The following is a 20,883-nucleotide window of genomic DNA, read 5'->3' as shown; positions in this document are numbered from 1 at the left end:
GGAGTTGAGGGGATTATTGAGCCTTTGCCGTCTTGAGGTATTGTAGGTTGCGATGGTCAGTGATTACTGTGATGGTATGTCTGGCACCTAGGAGGTAATGCCGCCAACCCTTAAAGGCTGCCTTGATCTTTAGGAGTTCCTTGTCTGTTATTGCATAGTTAAGTTCAGGTTTAGTACATTTTCGCTACCAAAAGGCCATGGGATGTAACTGGCCTGTTTCGGGATCCCTTTGGGAAAGAACAGCCCCCATTGCCATGCTGGAGGCATCTGTTTCCACTACATATGGGAGATCTGGACGGGGGTGTCGTAGCACCAAGCTGAGGTAAATCTTTTCTTGAGTTCCTGGAAGGCCTTCTCCGCCTCTTCTGTCCATTGGAACAGTTTGTTGTTTTTTCGTAATGAAGAAGTGATCGGGTGCACAATCTGGGAGAAACCCGGGATGAATCAGTGATAAAAGCAAAGCCGAGCATACTTTGGACACCTTTGACTGAAGACGGTGATGGCCAGCTAAGGATGGCATCTACTTTGTGCATATCCATACGGACGCCTCTGGGAGTGAGGACAAAACCAAGGAACTTGATTTCGGTGACATGGAAGGAGCATTTTTCAAGTTTGGCATATAGCTGGTGCTGTCAGAGTTTTGCAAGGACGGAGCGAACGTGTCTGACATGGTGCTGTTTAGAAGAGGAGTACACCAAGATGTCGTTGATGTAACCTAGGGCACATATGTCTATCAATTCCCTTAGTACATCGTTCATAAAGTACTGGAATGCGGCGGAAGCATTGCAAAGCCCAAAGGGCATCACCTGATATTCGTACAGCCCATACTTAGTATGAAAGGCGGTCTTCCATTCGTCTCCTTTCTTTATACGCACGAGATGGTATGCCCCCCTGAGGTCCAATTTGGTGTACATTTGGGCATCCTTGACTTGGTCCAGCAGTTCTGGGATAAGGGGTATAGGATAACGTTTTTTAACTGTTACCTGGTTTAGTGCGCGGTAGTCGATGCACGTTCTCAAGTCCCACTCCTTCTTGGGCACGAAGAATAGGGGCAAAACTGCCGGGGATTTGGACAGGCGGATAAAACCGTTTGCCAGGTACTGGTCCAGATATGATTTCAAGTGGAGATTTTCAAGTTCGGTGAGTGCATAAATTCGACTACACAGGATTTGTGCACCAGGTACAAGGTCGATCTGACAGTCATATGGCATGTGAGGGGGTAAGGTATTAGCTTGTTCTTTTTGGAAATCGTCTTGGAAATTGTGGTATTCGCTTGGTAGTGTACTTGTTATACCTACTACCGACACCTCTTTATCTTGGACAGGTGTCTCTAGGTCAGACAATGGCATTTCCACTTGGTAGCATGCATGATCACACTCATTGGAGAAGGCTAATTTCTTGGCTCGCCAGTCGATGTTAGGATTCTGAGCCACCAACCACGGCATCCCTAGAATCACCCGGAACTGAGGGGCCTTGATAAGGTCGAAGGCAATGGCTTCCTGATGTCCGTCTTGGCACAGAAGGGTCAATTCTGCTGTGCATTGAGTTACAGGACCAGAAGCTATCTCCGTGCCGTAGACATTGGTGACCTTCTCATTTGTCATTTTCTGACAGAGGGGAGCCCCATCCTTGTTGCCAGGCCTTGGTCTATGTAATTACCAATGGTTCCGCTGTCTATGTATGCCTCCACAGCATGTATCTGAGACGGTTACTGGTGACTGATCAAAATCATAGGCAGGGCAAGGTGTGGGGTCTGTGGCTCTTTTCCTTCGCTCAACAAACGGAGCTCGACTCTTGCCAGGCCTGGAAGTTTTCCGACTGTTGTTCTCGTCCTTCTTTCTCTGTAGCTCCAACTGTTATCCTAGGAGGTTTTATGGGACATTCTCTGAGGAAGTGACCTGATTTCCCGCAGTACAGGCATAATTGCTGTTGTCTCCTTTTGTCTCTATCGGCTTTGGTTAATGGGCTCCATACCCCCCCAATTTGCATGGGTTCTGAAGTGTTTTCTGATGAACGCGGACTGTTCTCCTTTGAGCATACATACACAGTCGATTCTCCGTTCTGGCTCAAACTGTCCTTCGATCTTGCAGCCTGTGGTCTAGCTGCACCACTAGGTTGATGAACTCTGCACAGTCTTTTGGCGGGTTTACCACCTGAGCTAGGACGTCTTTCAATTCCACCCGTAATCCTCGATGGAATAACGTTGTTCGTTTCTCCTCAGGCCACCCAGTTTCAATGACAAGTTTGTTAAAAGTGGCGATATATGTTAACAAATTTTGGCTGCCTTAGCGAAGGGATAGAAGTTTGTTATCCAGAGCTTGGCCCTGGGTATGTCGGCGAACAGCTTCTCCATCTCCTGTTGAAACCGCCTGAAATCCAGCAGGAGTGGGTCATCCTGGCTTACTAACTGTATGGACCAATCCGCTGCACTGCCACTCAGATAATGTTGATCTAGAAAAATAGACACCCCTCGATCATAAGGTTATGTATTATGTTGGCCGAAGACCAACCATCTCATGCATCTAGTATTAGAAATATATAGCCATAAGCTTGACTAATGTGCGGCCATTTTGAAGTGACTGAAATCGCCATTTTGTTTTTCTCTAACATTTGCTTTTTGCCTCATGTAAAACTGCTTTGCTGAAATGTTATTCTGCTTCACTGGTGCACAATGAAAGACTGTGAGTGGCATGTTGAAACATAACGCAGTAACTCAGACAGAAATGTCCGGTCCCCTCCCTCGCATATTCTTGGAAAGTGAGCAGCAAAGCATTTTAATCAGTACAGCAGGTTCCAGCTAGTCTCGGTAAGCACAGTAGAAACGCCAGAGCGATCATTAAATGACTTGAATTATGCTCTTCTTTGCAGCCCCCTTTCCCTGAGCCCTGTACAGAACTGGAGAGCAAGTTGACCCCCCGGCACACAAATAGAAACTAGGAGATAGCAAGGACTGGAATGTGTCTCTCCCTACGCACAGCTTGCTTGCAGAAAACAGAAGCATTGTGTTCTTTAAAACACAGACTTAATGTCTGTGGGCTTATAAAATTGCAAACTGTTACACAATGGATGTTTGAAGATGTCAAACTCGTCACCATTGTCAATCATTGTGCCTAGTTCAAAGGAAATGCAATAGGGGTGGTATAAGTTGTGACACTACTGATTACTAGATGCTTGTTTTGAATATATGTAACTGTTGTATGAATTTCGCTCTCTTGCATCCCCTGAGGTCTGATAGACACACGTTGCGGGGCGTGGGACCAGTTGGCCAACTGAGACTATTTGTTTTGCAATAAACCCTAGATTTTGGGATTACAACCTTGTGTCTGGCGTATCAGCTTGTGTATGGTGATTGTGCCTTGTTTCCACAAACAAGGGTCCCTCAGGGGCCCCTTCAATATGACAGCATGAAGGCAACCCTCGACTGATCGTTAGGAAAGGCTCTGGGTCTACGAAGAAAATGGAGGCAGCACTGGATCATGAATGCTGCATATATTCTTGGGTCCCCTGTAAAATGTTCCGGTGGGGCCAAAGGAACTGCCCCAGGGGGGACCACCTACACTGGATTGATGGATGTGGCTGGAACTGACAGAATACTTCCTGGCAACGGTGCCTGCCCAGCCTGTGTTTGGAGCAATTGTGTGGCTAATTCATTGGTGCAGTCCTTGGTGACAATCGACTCCCTCCTAAGGGCTTTGGTTTCTTGCTGGGCGGAGTGCACCTCAGCCCATAATTCTCCCAGTAACTGGACTAATTGGTCAGTCTCTGAGGTTTCCATGACGCCCAGGTGGATGTTTTAATTGAGGCTTTGCATTCTGTTATGCTCACCTGGTATCCACGGGGGCGCCACACGATACTGGATGGAGGTCTAAGCGCTATCGTGGACCCCTCTCTGCTTGGTTATGTGCCAGACGTTGGGTAGCGCCTATAACAGGAGAATGTAGGGTTAAGATACTGGTTCTGTAATGGGTGGTCTCCCACCTTCCACTGGTCCAAATCCCCTCCCTTGGGGTTATTGCTCACCTTAGGTTTTTGTGCGTTGAACTCTCCGTCCTGTGTCTCTGTGCAGGGGTGGACGGTTGTTGCGGGCGTGTGTCCTTATGTTGAGTCCAGACAGGCTGTGACTCTGACTCTGCTTGCTGTCTTCCAGGTGAGTTATAATGTCTTTTCCGTCTTTATTCTGTCTCTTTCTTTCACTCCGTTTTCTCGGTCTTCTCGGCGTCTTGCTCCACTATGCTACGAAAATGGATTTTAAGGTCTAGAAGTGCAGAATTTGTGCTGTGTAGGGAATCCTGATTGTCTAATTCCAAGTAGTTTCTGTTGTTCAAGATAGTTGGAAATTTGTGAGTGGGCGATGCCGTCGAGGATTTTCAGAAGAAACAGGACTATGGTTATATGCCTATAGTTTGTAGGGAGGATAGGGAGGGTGGGGTAGGGTAGGATTTAGGGGACGTTTCTTAAAGGGTGTGGAGTCACAGGCTGCTTTGAGGCAGGTGGGTAAATTATTGGCAGGCATTGACAGTCTGCAATAGCGGGCGCAAGGGTATTTGTGCAGAGTTTGACGACACATGCTGGGCAGTATCCCCTTTGCAGTTGGAAGGTTTGAGATGTGTTATTGTGGTGATGATGTCTTTTGAGGTAACAGGGTGAAGGAGAATTGGATGGTGGGTGTGTGCGGCAGCTGAGACAGGGGAGAAGACAGTGCCTGGTGTTTGACTGACAATTGTCATTTTTTTCTGTGATTTTTGGATTTTAATTTTTCAATTTTGTCAGAGAGGGCAAAATGGATAGTTGAGCACCAGCTCTTATCAGCGAGGACCACTGCAGGGGCAGGAGAGGAGGTTTTATATTCTTTAAGGATAGAAAAGAGCTTGTTGGAGCTGGAACTGGCTTCATTAATCCTGTTGAACTGGATGGTCTCCAACCAGCCCTCTGACTGGGGATCTCCAAACAGCCCTTTAAGATGATTAGCAGTACCCTCGAGACGGGGATGCAGATTCATACTCATGCATCAAATATCTATGACAACTCAATAGTTTGGCAAAGGGAGTCCGTTTAATGACAAGTACATAAAACAGGGAGTACAATGAACATAAGCAACCGCCCGATCTTCTCTCTCTCTTCCAACTCCAACTTAATTTCAGAAAAAACAAAGTATTTATGGCAAAAACTCGTCATCACTGACGTGCAATCCTAAAAACCTAACATGCAATGTGATTGGTTAGAGGAAGGTAACTTTATCATAGGTACTATATCTGTATATGGTAACTGGGAGAGGGGATTGGACAATCAATGTCAGGTGGGGCAACTAAGCCCTTCCTTCAAAATGGCCACTATAAACGTCACTAAAAGTATGACGTCCCAATGGCTCTACTCTCTATAGGACCCTAGATAAATCCATCCACTATGATTGGGTTGGCATCAACCCCATTCATACTTTTCCACTTACGTCTAGCAGCATGCAGAACAACCAGCCAGATGCAGGGAGTTTGTCTGCACCCCAGCTTCCCTCCAATTATGTTACAATCAATCATCACCTCAGTGATCATGTGTCAATTACTGCTTTGTAGTGGCCTCGAGTCTACTTCTTGGTCTGAGAACTTTTAGGGAGTATTGGTATGGCAGAAGTGCATACGTAGGAGTGAAAGTCTTACTCTTCCAGCCTGCCTTGTCACGTGACTAGGACACCGTGAATTCGGCCTCTTCTTCATGTATTTTCATGTATTTGATTTACTTCTGCCAGTCTTCTACCATCTGTGGCTTATCTTGACCTTTCTGAACAGGATACTCTGTTCTTGTCCCCTTAATTGTATCCAGTGTCAGCCTTTTCCAACTGTCATGGCCACAGGCCACAGAACACAAAAACCAAACCATCTAGTGATGGGGGCAATGGGTCACTTGGCTAATTTATGTACCTTTGGGATCCATAAACAAAGGGGCCCTGGCTGGAATCCACCAGGCACATGTAGAGATGTGAGCAGGAAAACTTTATTTCAGTGCAGGATTCCTTTTACTTTATTTCAGTGCGGGGGTGTTTTTATTTTACAAGAAATTTCCAGGAGTGGAAAGCCTTTATTCCAGAGAACATCCTCATATGCTGACTTATTGGGTGTGGCTCCCTGGGCCTGGTCTTCATGTGCTGACTCATCAGGTGTGGCAGGCAGGCTGAACCTGGTGGGTGGGGATTCAGAAGCTCAGCTATATAAGCTGCCCCATCTTTAAGGCCGGTGCTTTGCGTTACTGTGCAATTGCGTGAAACGTGATGCTCACGGCCACTTGGACCAGTTCACTTACCTTTTGAAACCAGGCGTTCTCCTGCATACTCACCTCCAGGTAACCGGTGCTTCATCGCTTCATCTGCAGACTCACCTCCTGACATCCAGTGATCTTGATCCCGATGCCGCAGCACCGCACTCCAAGTCCACAAACTCAGACCCTGTGAAGAAGAACAAAGACACGGTTAGAACATCCATCGTAGGGCCGCTCCACATTTGAACCCTACACGCCCCCTAGTTAACAATTTACCAGCTACTGTACCGCTGCAGCTTCGTTCCTCATTTCCACCGGCTGCCGCCTCGAGCTCCACAGCTTCTGCCGGGCCGGCAACGACACCTGCAAGGGAAGAAAGCAAAAGAGCAAACATCAAAAGTTGAATGGACAGCAATACAAGACAACGAACTTTAGAATACAAAAAAAAACAGACAAGGAAAGACAAAGGCAAACAGGAACACTCACCTGAAGTAAAGTGGCTTACTCGCAGCAGGACTGAACTACCACCTGCAAGGGACCAGTGAAGGAACTCGGTCCAGATCATACAAGCGCCCCTGCCAGAAGCAGCAGGACAGAGTGCTCACCAAAACGAATCAACATGCTAGGCCCTGAAGACCCTTTGCATATGGAAACAAGGCACAATCACCATACACTAGTGATACAACAGACATGAGGTTCAATTTCCAAGTACTAGGGTTTATTGCAAAGCAAATATATTCTCAGTCAGCCGACTGGGTCTAACGTCTCGCAACTTGTGTCACCCAGACCTCGTGAGATGCAAGAGCACGAACATTCTACCACAGTATTATATATTTTAAAAGACAATCATACAATCTCTTTGTGAATCATCAAAAACGCCCATAATGTATCTTCTTGAGCTAGGGTTCGGTAATTGACAATTATGACAAATATGACAATTTATGACATGTTTCTTACTCAATCTATATTACTCGTTTTAGCAACAGTTGCAATTTGCAGTAAGCAGACATAGTTCTTTGTTATGAAGAACACAAGGCACTTGTTCAGCAAGGATTCAGCAAGGATACTGTGTTCGTAGGAGAGACACATTCCAAAGCATGTTATCTGCTGGTTTCTATTCGTGAGCTAGGGTTCAGCCTGATCTAAAAGAAAAAGCCCTGACGTGGGGCCGCCCGGAAAGTATGATTCATGTTTAACGGCTTGTTTCTACAGTTTCAGCGAGACCGGCCGGCACCTGGGCCGCTGATTAAATGCCTCTCTGCTCACCTTCAAGGACTTGTGAGGGAGGAAAATAATGTATTTCTCTACTGTTTGGCGTCTCTGTCTGGGCCGGTCTGTCAACATGTAGACTGTGGCCTCGCTCTGTGCATGAGCTTTTGGAATAAAATACATTTTGAAAAGCAAATGGCGGATGTTACAGCAAAAAATGGACGCCCCATGGTTGTGCTGACGATTCTCTATTGGCGATGTAGGGCATATGATGCGATTGGTTTTTCGGCCAACATAATATACCTTCTATACTTCGTTAGGGTAGTTTCTAGACTTACAAACAGGTGAGCTTTCCAGGGACAGCGTATCCCACACGTACCATGGTTTGGGAGAAGGGGTTTGGAAGGGGATCAGGTGCACAAGCTGGCATACTCTCGCCCCCTATTCTCCACGAAGGAGCAGTCCCGAGCAGCATAACCTATTACCACCAGTCACCACGTAAGCACAGCGGGCGAAGTCGGACCCGAGCGACTTCACCCCCGGGAGGGCTTCCAGCATGCCCCAATGCCTCTGCAGAGACTAGGTGAGCGTAACACCAACCAGATATGATCTTGGCTTCTTGGCATTGGTACCTTCAGCTAAGTTTCACTCCATCTTAATTCTTGATTTGTTTGCTGCAACACTCTCCTCTTGAGACCTTTTGTAACCTTTGTTCAATTATGCTCATGTGCGTAGTGGAATTATACTCATGTATAAAGTGCTTTTGAGGTATATATATGTATATGTTGTCTCTTGCCGCAATCTATTTTACTACTAAGCATAAGCAAGCTTCATGATTTCTTTGCTTCTTGCGCTTTCTTGCATCTGTACAGGTTTAAACTAACTGAATATCTTCATCGTGTATATGGCGGCATAGGTTTCTTCATCTTGGGTTCAAGATGTCGTTTATCCATATTATCTCCTTTTGACTTTGTTTTCTATCAGCATTCTCTGGTCTTATATCTTCTATGTGTGTGTTTTTCCAATGTCTTATGACATCACCATTCGTCTTCCTTCATTATCTTCTTGGCTTCATCGGGTATTCCATTCTGACAACCATCATTTTCTCTTGACTGTATAAATGGTTTCCTCAATGGATACCTTACTGTCCAGGTTTTCTTAGGTGTCATTACTTCAATGGGTGGTGTTAGTCTAATAGGCACTGGGCAGAGCCCAACTGCTGCTCTTTGCTGATTTATTTGTTCATCATACGTCACATACTTTGGTGTCAAAGTACTCGGTACAACAAAGGGGGTGGCTGGAGTGTGGATGACACTTGGCACTTCCTCTTCACTCCCCCCTCTAGGCGATTCATCAACCACTCTCCCTTCCTTCTTTGTATCCACTTTAATTTCATCCTCTGGATCTAGGCATCTAGGTCTGAAGAAATGCTTCCTTGGGGTCTATATCTTTATGACTCCCTTCAAGCACCCTGCTGTTCTCACATGCTCATCTTTGTTCCATGTCATTAGTTGACATTCTCCACTTGGATTGCAATAGATCCATCTTTCCACATATTTTCTATGTTTTCTAGGATACAGGAACTATGTTCCTTTGGGTGCATACATGCTGGCCTTCACAGAATATCTTATTTCTTCATCAGTCAGGTCCTTGGGCATCCATCCTGACTCAACATCAATCATGATTTTCATCCCTATGGCCTTTTTTGTAATTTTAATGCACTGAGAAATGATTAGCTTGATTACACATAATCCAAGCAATATCATCACCAACAGGACTCCTAGGAACTTGAATGCATCTGCCATTCATTGTGGAACCCATGAAAACAGTGTTCCAAACCAACTGTCATCATCAACTTCGTCAACTTCTTTTTTTATTTCTTTAATTAAATTGTTTGGTTGATAAATCAACCTTTCAATATCACACATAATCAACAGCAAATAGAAAAAGACGTATTATAAATATTACATCAGACATTTCATCATTTCAATACATCGAATTACACAAAAGAAAACAACTTTGAAATATTTACATTTTGGAGTCTAAAATGTCTTAGAGATTGTCAACTTCATCTATCATCTGATTCTGTAGTTGTGTCAGCATACTTATGGCTTCTGTTAAGTTCCCATTTTCATTTATGTCATTGTGTGATGTATAAGTGTGCAACATGATTCTCCAATTTTTGCACAAACACCTCCATCCATGGCTGTGATCATGTCTAGGACATATCTGTTCTGGAGTGTTATTAGTCGAATTGCTCTTAACTCTTCTTTGATTGCATTAAATCCTTTTATGGTCATGCTGATGGTCTGCAGTAACTCCCATCTGGTTACCTGCAACTATTTAGTATTTGCTCCAACCTGAATTCTTGTCATCAGAATTGTCGCAAACACTGATGAGGTTAGGCTGATGTTCATACGGGATTCCATCAAAGGCTACTATCGATTTGGCAGAGAAGTAGTTTTCTCTCTTCATTTGGCTTATCAGTTCCACAGATCTCTTCTTCCTCAGGTGAGCATCTGCTTTCAGGAAACTGTCAATATTCAGATCGCTTCTCGGAATCACCAATGCTGGAACATGGACATTCACCAATGTACATATACCTCCCCAATCCTTTGGCAATCTGATATATGCTGTGGATCCACATGCCCAATAATGATCCATGATCACTGCAGTTCCATGCATCATTCCTGTAGCATCGAAGATTCGTCCACAGTTCTGATACTCTCTCATTTTTCTTGTACCATTGTTTCTGAAGCATAGTTTGGCACTCTTCCAAGGGCACTATCTGAAAGGGTCCTCCTCTGTCTTCGACCCATGTCAGTAGTCTTGCAAGCCTCAGCCATAATGGTGTGCATATCATTTGTTCATTTTCAATTGTTTCTTTATAGTATCCAATGATCATTCATACTCTGCAGATCACCACTCCTTTCTCCCATCCTTCTGGAGAAAGCACTGTTCCCCAGATTTGCATTTGACCTCTGTACTTCCATCTTAGAGCGTATTCTGTAGATTTTCCTTTGATGTTAAGTTTCTTATTTGTTTCCCTTCTGATCTCTGCTCCTTTTACTCCAGGTTTCTCATATCTGATCACAATGTTCTTTGTTTTGCCATTATTCTCATCTTTATGTCTTCATCTGGATCAGTTGCTTCAGTTGCCCATTTGAGTGAAGCATCACTTCCCATTAACTGGCCTCTGGTCGTGCACATTGCTATATGATAGGCAGTGTGCTGTTTTGACATGTATCTCAACAGCTACGAAAATGTTTGACTTCCCCATGGTGAACGGTAGGAGTGCACAAACAAAGCATTCTTCATCTGAAGTCACCTTCCAACTTCCTTCATATGTTGGTACCATATGTTGTTTCCCAAATGTGCTGTGCTGTCCAGGTAATCATTCAATTTGTTATTGTCTTCTTTTTGTGTGCTTCTTCTGGCTCTAATTCTTTTGATATGTGCTTTCACAAGCATGTCACGCAGCACGTCTATATAGCTCCTGCTTGCTGGGGGATTCTCAGACATCTCCATCAATGACCCGGGCATTTCCACTTGTACTATTCGAGTAGGAGAAAGTGCAATATGCTTCATTCTTTCAAAATACCAACTGGGCATGAAAATGTCTCTCAAAATTTCTGTCCGTGTCTTTCTTCCAGGCACTGTCCTGATATCATGGGCCTCATTACGAGTCCGGCGGTAACTGCGGCGGTAAAACCACCTGGTTACCGCCGGACTCGTCTTACCATTCCGCCTCCGTGATTCCCGGAATTACCGGGGCATTACAACCTCGGTTTTCCAGGAATCACGGAGGCGGAATGGTGTTAATCCCCATTCCCATCGAGTCCTATGGGACTCGATGGGAATGGGGATACCGGCAGCATCTCGTAATGCTGCCGGTGTTTCCTCGTCCGCCTGCAGGCGGGCGGTGTTAAACCCGCCAGGTCAGACCTGGCGGGAACATCACCTCCCGCCTGCAGAAGTCGGGATCAGGTGGTCCGGAAACAACGGTGGCGGCGGGTTTACCGCCACCATTATTTCCGGACCGCCTGAGTTATAATGAGGCCCCATGTCTCAGGTGTGCTTTCCAGTGTTGTATCTATTTGCTTATTCTCTAAAGCCTTTTGTCCCTTTAAAAGTTCAGCTTTCTCCATTTGTCTCTTAACATCTTTTGGCGTAAAACTTCTCATCGTTGTTTGTCCAAACTTTCCCCATTCTCTAGAATGTGATTCTGAAACCATTGACACTAGACCAGGTGTGTATGTGCCGATTATCTGTGTAGGTGCATCTTTCATCAATCCCTTATCTGATTTACTCTGCCGACCCTGTCTCTGGCATTTCAATTCATTTGTTAACAAAAGTGCTGTGTGGGTGTCATTGTTTATCACATCAATCTCAATCTCAGTCACTCTATCATTCTTTCTAGGAACTGAAATGACTATGTAAGGTCTGGGCACCGTTGTAGGTCTCATGTGTATATTTCATTAGGTGGGTGCATGGGAATCTGAACACTTTGTGCACCTATAAAAAATGCAGTTCTAATCATTAATGGCAACAGTATGATAAAAAACACAATGCATGTGTAATTTACACACTTGTATGTAATCTTGCAGCATTTGTTCCTGGACCAATATGAATGTCTCTCCTCATGGGGGAGGATTATGCTGCTGTTCTGGCTTCCCATCCCGATCATCTAAGGAAGCAACACTAATCTTTTTAATGTATGCTAAACAGTGTCACTATATCTGGACTCTGCTAACTCTGCTTGTAGGTCACAAGTACTGGACCGATTATCCTCTTGGTCCGAATATTAGACTGTCTCTTGTCTCTGGAAGCAGTTCTCTTTCCACTTACAAAAGTTTCAAATGAGGCAATAAGTTCAGTAAGTCTTAATTTGCATGTTCCATAAAGACCAATTCCCAGTCTATGCCCTTCACAACACCTTCACGATCTGTCCCTCAAAGGAAAGATTCTAAACTTTTCTGTGATTTCGATGATGACTGGAAAGTTCAACCTGAATCACAATACTATGCAGGAGCATACTCAGCTGTGTAGTGTTTGCTGGATCTCTGATGAAAGTGAGGACATCGATATTGGCATGTCTCCCCATAAGTTCTGCAAAGTCTTCAATTAAGTGAAAAAAATGCAGCATTAGCTAGTCTGTTATTTTCTTGTGATAGGGAAATTTGTCTTGTCCTCTCTGTACTCCGAAATGGTTCTGCAATCACTGTGAGCAGCCTCTTCATTGTCTTTTCATTTTCAGGATCTTGAAGAAACTCTGTTATGTTAATGAGCCTTTCCACCAATGATGGGTAGGACCTTAATACTAGATCAGATGTCTTTGGTGAGGTCCTTATTGTGTGACACCATAATTGAGTCCAAACAAGGATTCTGTGGCGAAGGACTCAGGATACTGTATTCTTTTCCAGTGTACATGTCCTCAATCAAAATTTGGCATAGCTTTTCTTGTCAAGGCTTCAGTGTGCCTCAGTCCAAAGTTTAAAATCAACAAGCAATTTTGTGGCTTATTAATGCATTTCTCTTCCTTCACCCAGCAACTAGGATGCACAGATTGTTCATGTTTTATGTCTTTCTTCCCTTATTATGCTTAAAGGAAATGTCCAGAACTAAGCCACAACTTTGCACAAAAGTTTCTTGTCTTTTGCTTGACTGGTCAGGCGTCCTTTTTCCTCGTCATGGATCTCGTCTGCACGTGCTGTGGTTCTTCCCCGTTGTCTGTAGTCTCTTCGCGGTGGGGTGCGGGCAGAGGGATTTCTCTGATGTATGGTTTGACGTCACCCAGGACAATCCAAGTTCTTCTTCAATGCAACTTGACTGCAGAGGGTGTGATGTCCTCTACGATGAATGGGCCATGGATCCTTGGATAGTCCCACTTTTTTCTTGTGTGATTTTTTACAAAGATAGTGTCCCCAGTGAATAATTGAGGTAGACGTAATTCTGAAATGTTATCTGTTGTAGAATCTCCTTCTGTGTTCTGTACTGCCCTACACCCTTCTTGTCGTCACTGCAGCTGTCCTGAAAACACAGAAAAACAAGATATCATGCAATTCAAGTAGTTTTGCATTTCCAATCCTAACACTTCTCCTGTTGGCTGAGCATCACATCTAACTCTGGTTTCTGGCGTTTGTATCCTTCTTCCTGCCACGATTTTATGCAGCGTGAGATGTTGATCAGAACCAGGTTGGTTTCTGAGTGCATATAGTGCCAGTGGAAGACAGCATAACCATCCCTTCAATTTACTTCTGAACCTAGGCTTGCATTATCTGGATGTACAAATTACACCTAAGGCTCCAAATTTTGAGAATAATGTATATCATAAACCAATGGATCGCAATAATCTTTTGCACCGGATGAGTTTCCACCCACCATCAAGCATTAAAAGCTCACCATACAGCCATCTGTTACGAATAAAAAGTATTATTAACACCACAGGCCATTGGGAAACTGAATCAGAGGCAATGTTGAATACATTCAAAAACAGAGGCTATAAGGACACAGAACTGGTTGAAGCATGATCTAAAGTTAGCGTACAAGAACGCACTGACTTGTTGGGACAAAAAAGTAGGAGAGTATGTCCGAAACCCCTTTGGTATTTGTAACCAAATACAGTATACTAACAACCAGACTCAAAAAGACCATCTTGAAACTCTGACCGATATTGTCATGTGAGACTAAACTTAAGAACCAGTTTACCAGGCCACCTATTTTTGCATTCAAAAGGAGTCACAACCTCAAAGGTTTATTGGTGAAAACACAATCCGAAACCATGAAGAAAAAACCAAGAAAACATTCGGGAACATTTCCCTGTCTTTCAAGCAAAAACTGCAATAATGTCACCAAAGGAAACATCATCACTCATTCTAAGACAGGCGACATAATACCTCTGAAAGATCATGCAACTTGTGATACTCAGAATTGTATTTATGCCATCAAATGTCCATGTGGGCTCACATATGTAGGGCAAACGAGTCGCAAAGTTAAATTAAGGTAGAAGGAGCACACATCTAACATCAGAGCCAATAATCGGCACTCTCCAGTAGCCAGACATTTTCAAGAACACAAGCATCAAGTATCACAGATCCGCTTTCAGATACTAGAAGTCATCAACAGTAAAGATTTGAATATGAATATACTGGGCATGAAAATGTCTCTCAAAATTTCTGTCCGTGTCTTTCTTCCAGGCACTGTCCTGATATCATGGGCCTCATTACGAGTCCGGCGGTAACCGCAGCGGTAAAACCGCCTGGTTACCGCCGGACCCGTCTTACCATTCCGCCTCCGTGATTCCCGGAATTACCAGGCATTACAACCCCGGTTTTCCAGGAATCACGGAGGCGGAATGGTGTTAATCCCCATTCCCATCGAGTCCTATAGGACTCGATGGGAATGGGGATACCGGCAGCATCTCGTAATGCTGCCGGTGTTTCCTCGTCCGCCTGCAGGCGGGCGGTGTTAAACACGCCAGGTCAGACCTGGCGGGAACATCACCTCCCGCCTGCAGGAGTCGGGATCAGGTGGTCCGGAAACAACGATGGCGGTGGGTTTACCGCCACCATTATTTCCGGACCGCCTGAGTTATAATGAGGCCCCATGTCTCAGGTGTGCTTGCCGGTGTTGTATCTATTTGCTTATTCTCTAAAGCCTTTTGTCCCTTTAAAAGTTCAGCTTTCTCCATTTGTCTCTTCTCCTGTTGGCTGTCCAAATGTCCATGTGGGCTCACATATGTAGGGCAAACGAGTCGCAAAGTTAAATTAAGGTAGAAGGAGCACACATCTAACATCAGAGCGAATAATCGGAACTCTCCAGTAGCCAGACATTTTCAAGAACACAAGCATCAAGTATCACAGATCCGCTTTCAGATACTAGAAGTCATCAACAGTAAAGATGTGAATATGAGCATCTCGAAAAATCTCAAAGAGAAGCCTTTTGGATTCATAAACTTGAATCTGTAGCCCCGTCTGGGTTAAATGAAGAACTAGACTTGCACTGTTTTGTATAGCATGTATAGCATGTACCAAGTGTAATCTAATGTGGACATTTACATTTTTTAAACATGTTAATTATTATGCTGTTCACCAGATGCTTGGTTTCTGCTGTATACCAAATGTTTGCTTAAGTGACTTAAAAACTATTAACTGTTAAGCTGTTTTGTTATCCATCACCATAAAGATTGGCTCCCTCAATAGATATTTATAGGAAGTACATAGCAAAAGTGGTCAACACTTTGCACATACCAGTGATTGGTTTTAGATAGTACCAGTGCGGAATGGTCTAGTGCACCAAAAATCTTTTTGAGTATTTGCCTCATGGGTCCCTCATCACCATCATATATATATTCACTGCCCACTATGAGTTATTAGCGCCATTAACATTATCAGATTATCCATCTTTCCCTTCTTCAGATTCCGAACTACAATGCCCATGATCCTCATGACAGCTAACTCACCAACACACCATCACGCGACACTTGATGATGCACACCCATAAGCATGAAACAGGCTGTATCAGCGTCTTGTTACTTTTGGCAACCCGGTTGTCAGAATATACAGATATTCCACTTGTAAGCAATACGTTTTTCAGCATTTTTCCTAATTTGATATACATCATTTACTATGAGTGGAATGTTGAAATTAATGAATAGGATACTAGCCATACTCTGTACTTCAAAACCCATGATTCCCACACCGATTTACTTTTTAACACATCATCACGCAAGACATCACCATTAGCAACGTGGACACTGATACCCATGAAGACGCAGCTCGCAAGCAACAAGCTCTCCGGCATTCCAAGGAAGTGATTATTTAAATTAGTTACGGATGTCTAATTATGATCAAGTGAGCATTTTCCTCGGACTTACACACATCATGCTGTTCACAGATTGCCGGACACAATTTGCAATCGAAGCTGCAGTCTGCATACAAACCCGTAGGTTTGCCACGTGCGCACATTCGACCCATATAAGGAAATCCCGCCTCGAATGTAATAAGGTACACCTTATGAGGACTGTAATTTTATATCCTTTACCATTTGAGCAGAATTCTTTAAACAATGCATTTTACATGAGAGGTATTCTATTATTGTTTTTCAGTTGAATGTTCAAACATTGAGTGAACATGACAGGACTTGCCATCAATCAGCACTAGTGAAGTGGAGTACGTGATTTGTTAGTCAATCAACCGCAATATAATTTGTCATTTGATTGATATTTATATGGGACTGAAGAAGTCATTGCACACAGATTATATTGGAGCAGGAATGCAAGTTGCTCAAAAATAGTTGAAATACGGATTAGTTGAAATTCTTTTGTATAATGTATGTATACCAGGAGTCACAATTATATTATGTTTGTTGATATATTTTAGAGCATGGATGGAATGTCTGAAATGCATTGGCTTGTGCCTCTGCCACATTAAAGAAGAAAAATATGTTAAAACAAATTCGCACAAAGAACCACTGACTACCTTCAATGGTTAAACTAACTAAAACTTTGGAAAAGAAAATCACATATCTAATTTTGCAGTAGTATTTACAACATAGAGGGCATCTGCAAAGCTCAGTGGGAGTCCCACTGAGCACATTTTGCCTTCCCTAGTGGAAGACAGTGTAACCATCCCTTCTTTAGAGTAAGCTTCAACTTGCCTATCCTTTCCTTTAACAAGCCATTGAGCTTCTCGGATATCTCATTCCCTTGGAGATGATACGCTGATGAAAACTTGTGCCTTATACCAAGCAAAAATCTGATCTGTTCAAATACAGCATTAACAACATGAGGACCATTATCTGACCTTATAACTTCACACAGTCCCCATCTGGGCAACACCTACCTCAACAGGAATTTGGCCACACAGGTAGAGTCTGTGTGTGTACATAGACCTGCTTCTATCCATCTAGAGAATGGACACACCACAACAATTAAATACCTGTACCCCTTACATACTTGAATCATAACGACATAATCAATATGCAAGTGCTGAAAAGGCCCATCAGGTCTTGGGATGACTCCTCTAATCACACGTAGTGTATGTCCAGCTGTGAACTTCTGACAGATTATGCAGTTTATCATAAAAAATGCAAAGTGTTATCCCAAGTTTGGTATAAACCAGTTTTCGGCAATTGTTGCTGCTAGATCCTCTTTTGTGCGCTGGATAGTGTAACTGTTCCAGTGCTATCTTCAATAAGGCTATAGGCATCACTGGTTTACTCACAGAACGGTTTAAAGAACACCCTTTTCGCTTCCATAGGTCTTTTCTTCCTGTGGAGCTTCTCTTTGGAGCTCCATTAACTGAGTTTTTGGCATATTGCTATAGCCTTCCGGCTCACTTCGTGCAACAATCATTTTCGCATACACATCAGACAATTCCACATTCATTATGATGTCATGTTCGGTTTCCACATACTTGGCTTCAGTGTCTGCTGCTTGATTTCCACGTGAGATAAAATCTGTCCTTTTTGTGTGGGTGGCGCATTTCACGACCACTATGCCCACTGGGAGATTAATGCCTTAATGAGCCTGTCCAATAAGGTGGCGTGCTGCACTGGCGTGCCATCCGCTCTGAGGTAGCCCCTCCTTTTTCAGTGTGCTAAGCCTGCGTGCACCGTCGACGTCACTTAGGCGTCGTCACTGTACACAGTCACTTCCCAGATTCGCAAGCACAAGTATCAATGCCAATAATTCTGCAGCTGTGCTGAATAATGTGAGGGTAACTGTGCACTAATGAGCACTCAGAATTCCCCATTTGCCATGTGCTTCATCACAGCGGCACCTGTATATCTTTGTCTGTCATTTTGATCAATACTGGAAGAACCATTGACAAAGACGATTTCACCTTCTGCCAATGCATTTTCTTTCACTCTGGGAATCTCATCATAAAATTCTTCATAGTTCGCGCAATCATTTATTGGCTCTCCTTCAGTGACTGGCTCTGCTATAAACATAGCTGGGTTCACTATTTTGCATCAAACTATTTTAATTGCTGTCTTCGATATGACTACCTTATAAGCAGAAGCTCTTTGTGATGTCAATGTGCCTTTTGGTTTTTCTAAAATGGCATATATTTATTGCTCGATGAACAACATCATTTGGCACCCCATCACAATAGTTGTAGCTTTCTCTATGTCGAACGCTGCGACAGCCAAACTTTGTTCACAATGGAAGTGACCTCTCTTTACTGGGTCAAAATTCCCACTGTAGCATGCCAGAGGCTTGTACCCCAGCATGGTTTTCTGTGTAAGGCCTGCTGTCATAACACTGCCATTCGTGTGTGAAAACAGATAGAATTCCCCTGCATAATTGGGAATTCCTAAAACTGGTGCCGTGCAAATGGCCTTTTAGTTCATCAAACCCTTCCTCCATGGTCTTAGTCCACTTGATTTTTTCCTTTGTAACTTGTGCTTGCATTATGGCTTGTAATAAGGACTTAGCATACAAACTGTAATCAAAGACCCATGCTCTGATGTATTTGCATAACCCTAGAAAACTCTGCATCTGTTTTATTGTCTGTGGCTTAGCTGTTTTTGAAATGGCTTCAGCTCTTTCAGGGGTAATCCTTTTCCCTTTATGTGAGATCAGCTGGCCTATGTACAGCACTTCTTGGTGACAATATTGTAACTTCTCTTTGTCAACTTTATATCCTTTCTCAGCAAGTATAGTGAATAGCTCAATGGAATCACGTCTGCACTTTTCCTCTGTTGTGCTGCAAATCAGAATGTCATCCACATATTGCAAGACAACACTCTCTAATGCAATATTGCTTAAGTCCATCTGTGGGACCCTGTTGAAAATTGATGGAGACTCACAATAACCTTGAGGCAGCCTTGTGCTTTTCAGACAAACTTGTCTGAATGTGAATGACATCAAATCTTATGAATCTTTGTGCAATGGGATTGAGAAAAATGGATTTTTTTAAGTCAATCACTGTGAATTACCGTGCTACAACGGGTATATTACATAGGATCGTGGATGGATTGGGACTAGAGGGAACTCAGCCTCAACTATCTGGTTTATTGGGTGAAGATCTTGTATTAAACGCCAAGACTCCCTTCCCTTTTTTCACAGGTTAAATTGAAGTACTGCATGACGACTCTGATGTCACTAAGATGCCCTGATCCATCATGGCAGAAATTGTCTTAACAATCCCTTCATCTGCCTCCCTAGACATGAGATACTGTTGTGCTCTTGGTAAAATTGCTCTTGGTTTCAATGTAATCTTCAATTCTCTGACTCCTTTCAGTAAGCCTATGTCATAAGGGCCTGTAGTCCATACTGAGACAGGTACACTTGCCATGTCGTCATCAAAATATTCAGGACGTTTTGTGCCAACATCATTCTCTGAGGAACCTCTCTTTTAATCATTTCCACCCAATAAATGAGATTTACTTCAAATGTCATCTCATCTTCATCTATTTGCTTTTCAAATAGATTTTCATCAGTGACGTCAATCAAACTGTAACCTTCCCCAATGGCGATTACTGTGCACCATTGTCTGCCTTCATCATTACAACCATCAAGCAAAACCATCTCTCCTCGCATAATGGCTGCTTGTATTGTTAAGGGAAACATGTGTCCCTTTTCCTCATGTATAGGTATACTTGGTCTGAACAGAAACTCATCTGGGGTTCTCATTGTTTTGTCTGCAAGGCCTGGCAGCCATGACATTAATATGCGCACTCCATATGCGAATATCTCTGGTTCCAATGGAATAGCTCTCATAGTCATTTGTGCTGCATATGCTCTAATCATTTCGCACACATTCAAATAATGCATTCCTGGAGTTGAACATACTATGCCCTTCTCCGTAAACGAGATTGTCATGTTTAACTTTGTCATTAAGTCTTGTCCAAATATTTTTACAGGATTCTGCTCAAATATAGCAGTGGCACTTTCATGTCACGTTCTCCTAGGGAAGGTTTTTTGTAAAAGGAACACAACTTGTTGCTCATGTAAAGCCCTGAGTATTTATGGCATCGCCGGACAAAGAAAACTTGCCTTCACGTATACACAAGCGCGTAGCACCTGTGTTACCTAAGAAAGAATTTTCCTTATCCCTATAAAGACATCTACCTGTGGTTCCTCATGAAGGTTAGGTGTCACAGATAGTATAGAATACATCAGGTCTCCCAGTGAGCTGTTCTAGTCCATATATAATCTTGTCCCACAATGAGTGAATGGATTTCCTCCATCACCAGTGCCATCTCATATTCCAGAATTCAGTACCTGCCCTGTACCTGTTGTTTGTGACAGTTGCATCGGGGACTGTTGAGAATGTCCCTGTGGAAATGTGTCACCTTCTTCTGTGGTTGCAAGCTTTGCTGTACTCTTGGCACTTACTGCTGTACTGTGTGATTCGCCGCAAATCCATTTCCACCCTGCTGCGAGAACGCAGATGGATTCACCATCCCCCCTCTTGTGAA

The sequence above is a fragment of the Ambystoma mexicanum genome, chromosome 1q, assembly GCF_040938575.1.
Source record: "Ambystoma mexicanum isolate Mex_15411 chromosome 1q, UKY_AmexF1_1, whole genome shotgun sequence".
NCBI classification, from domain to species: Eukaryota; Metazoa; Chordata; class Amphibia; order Caudata; family Ambystomatidae; genus Ambystoma; species Ambystoma mexicanum.
This window is presented reverse-complemented; position numbering follows the sequence as displayed.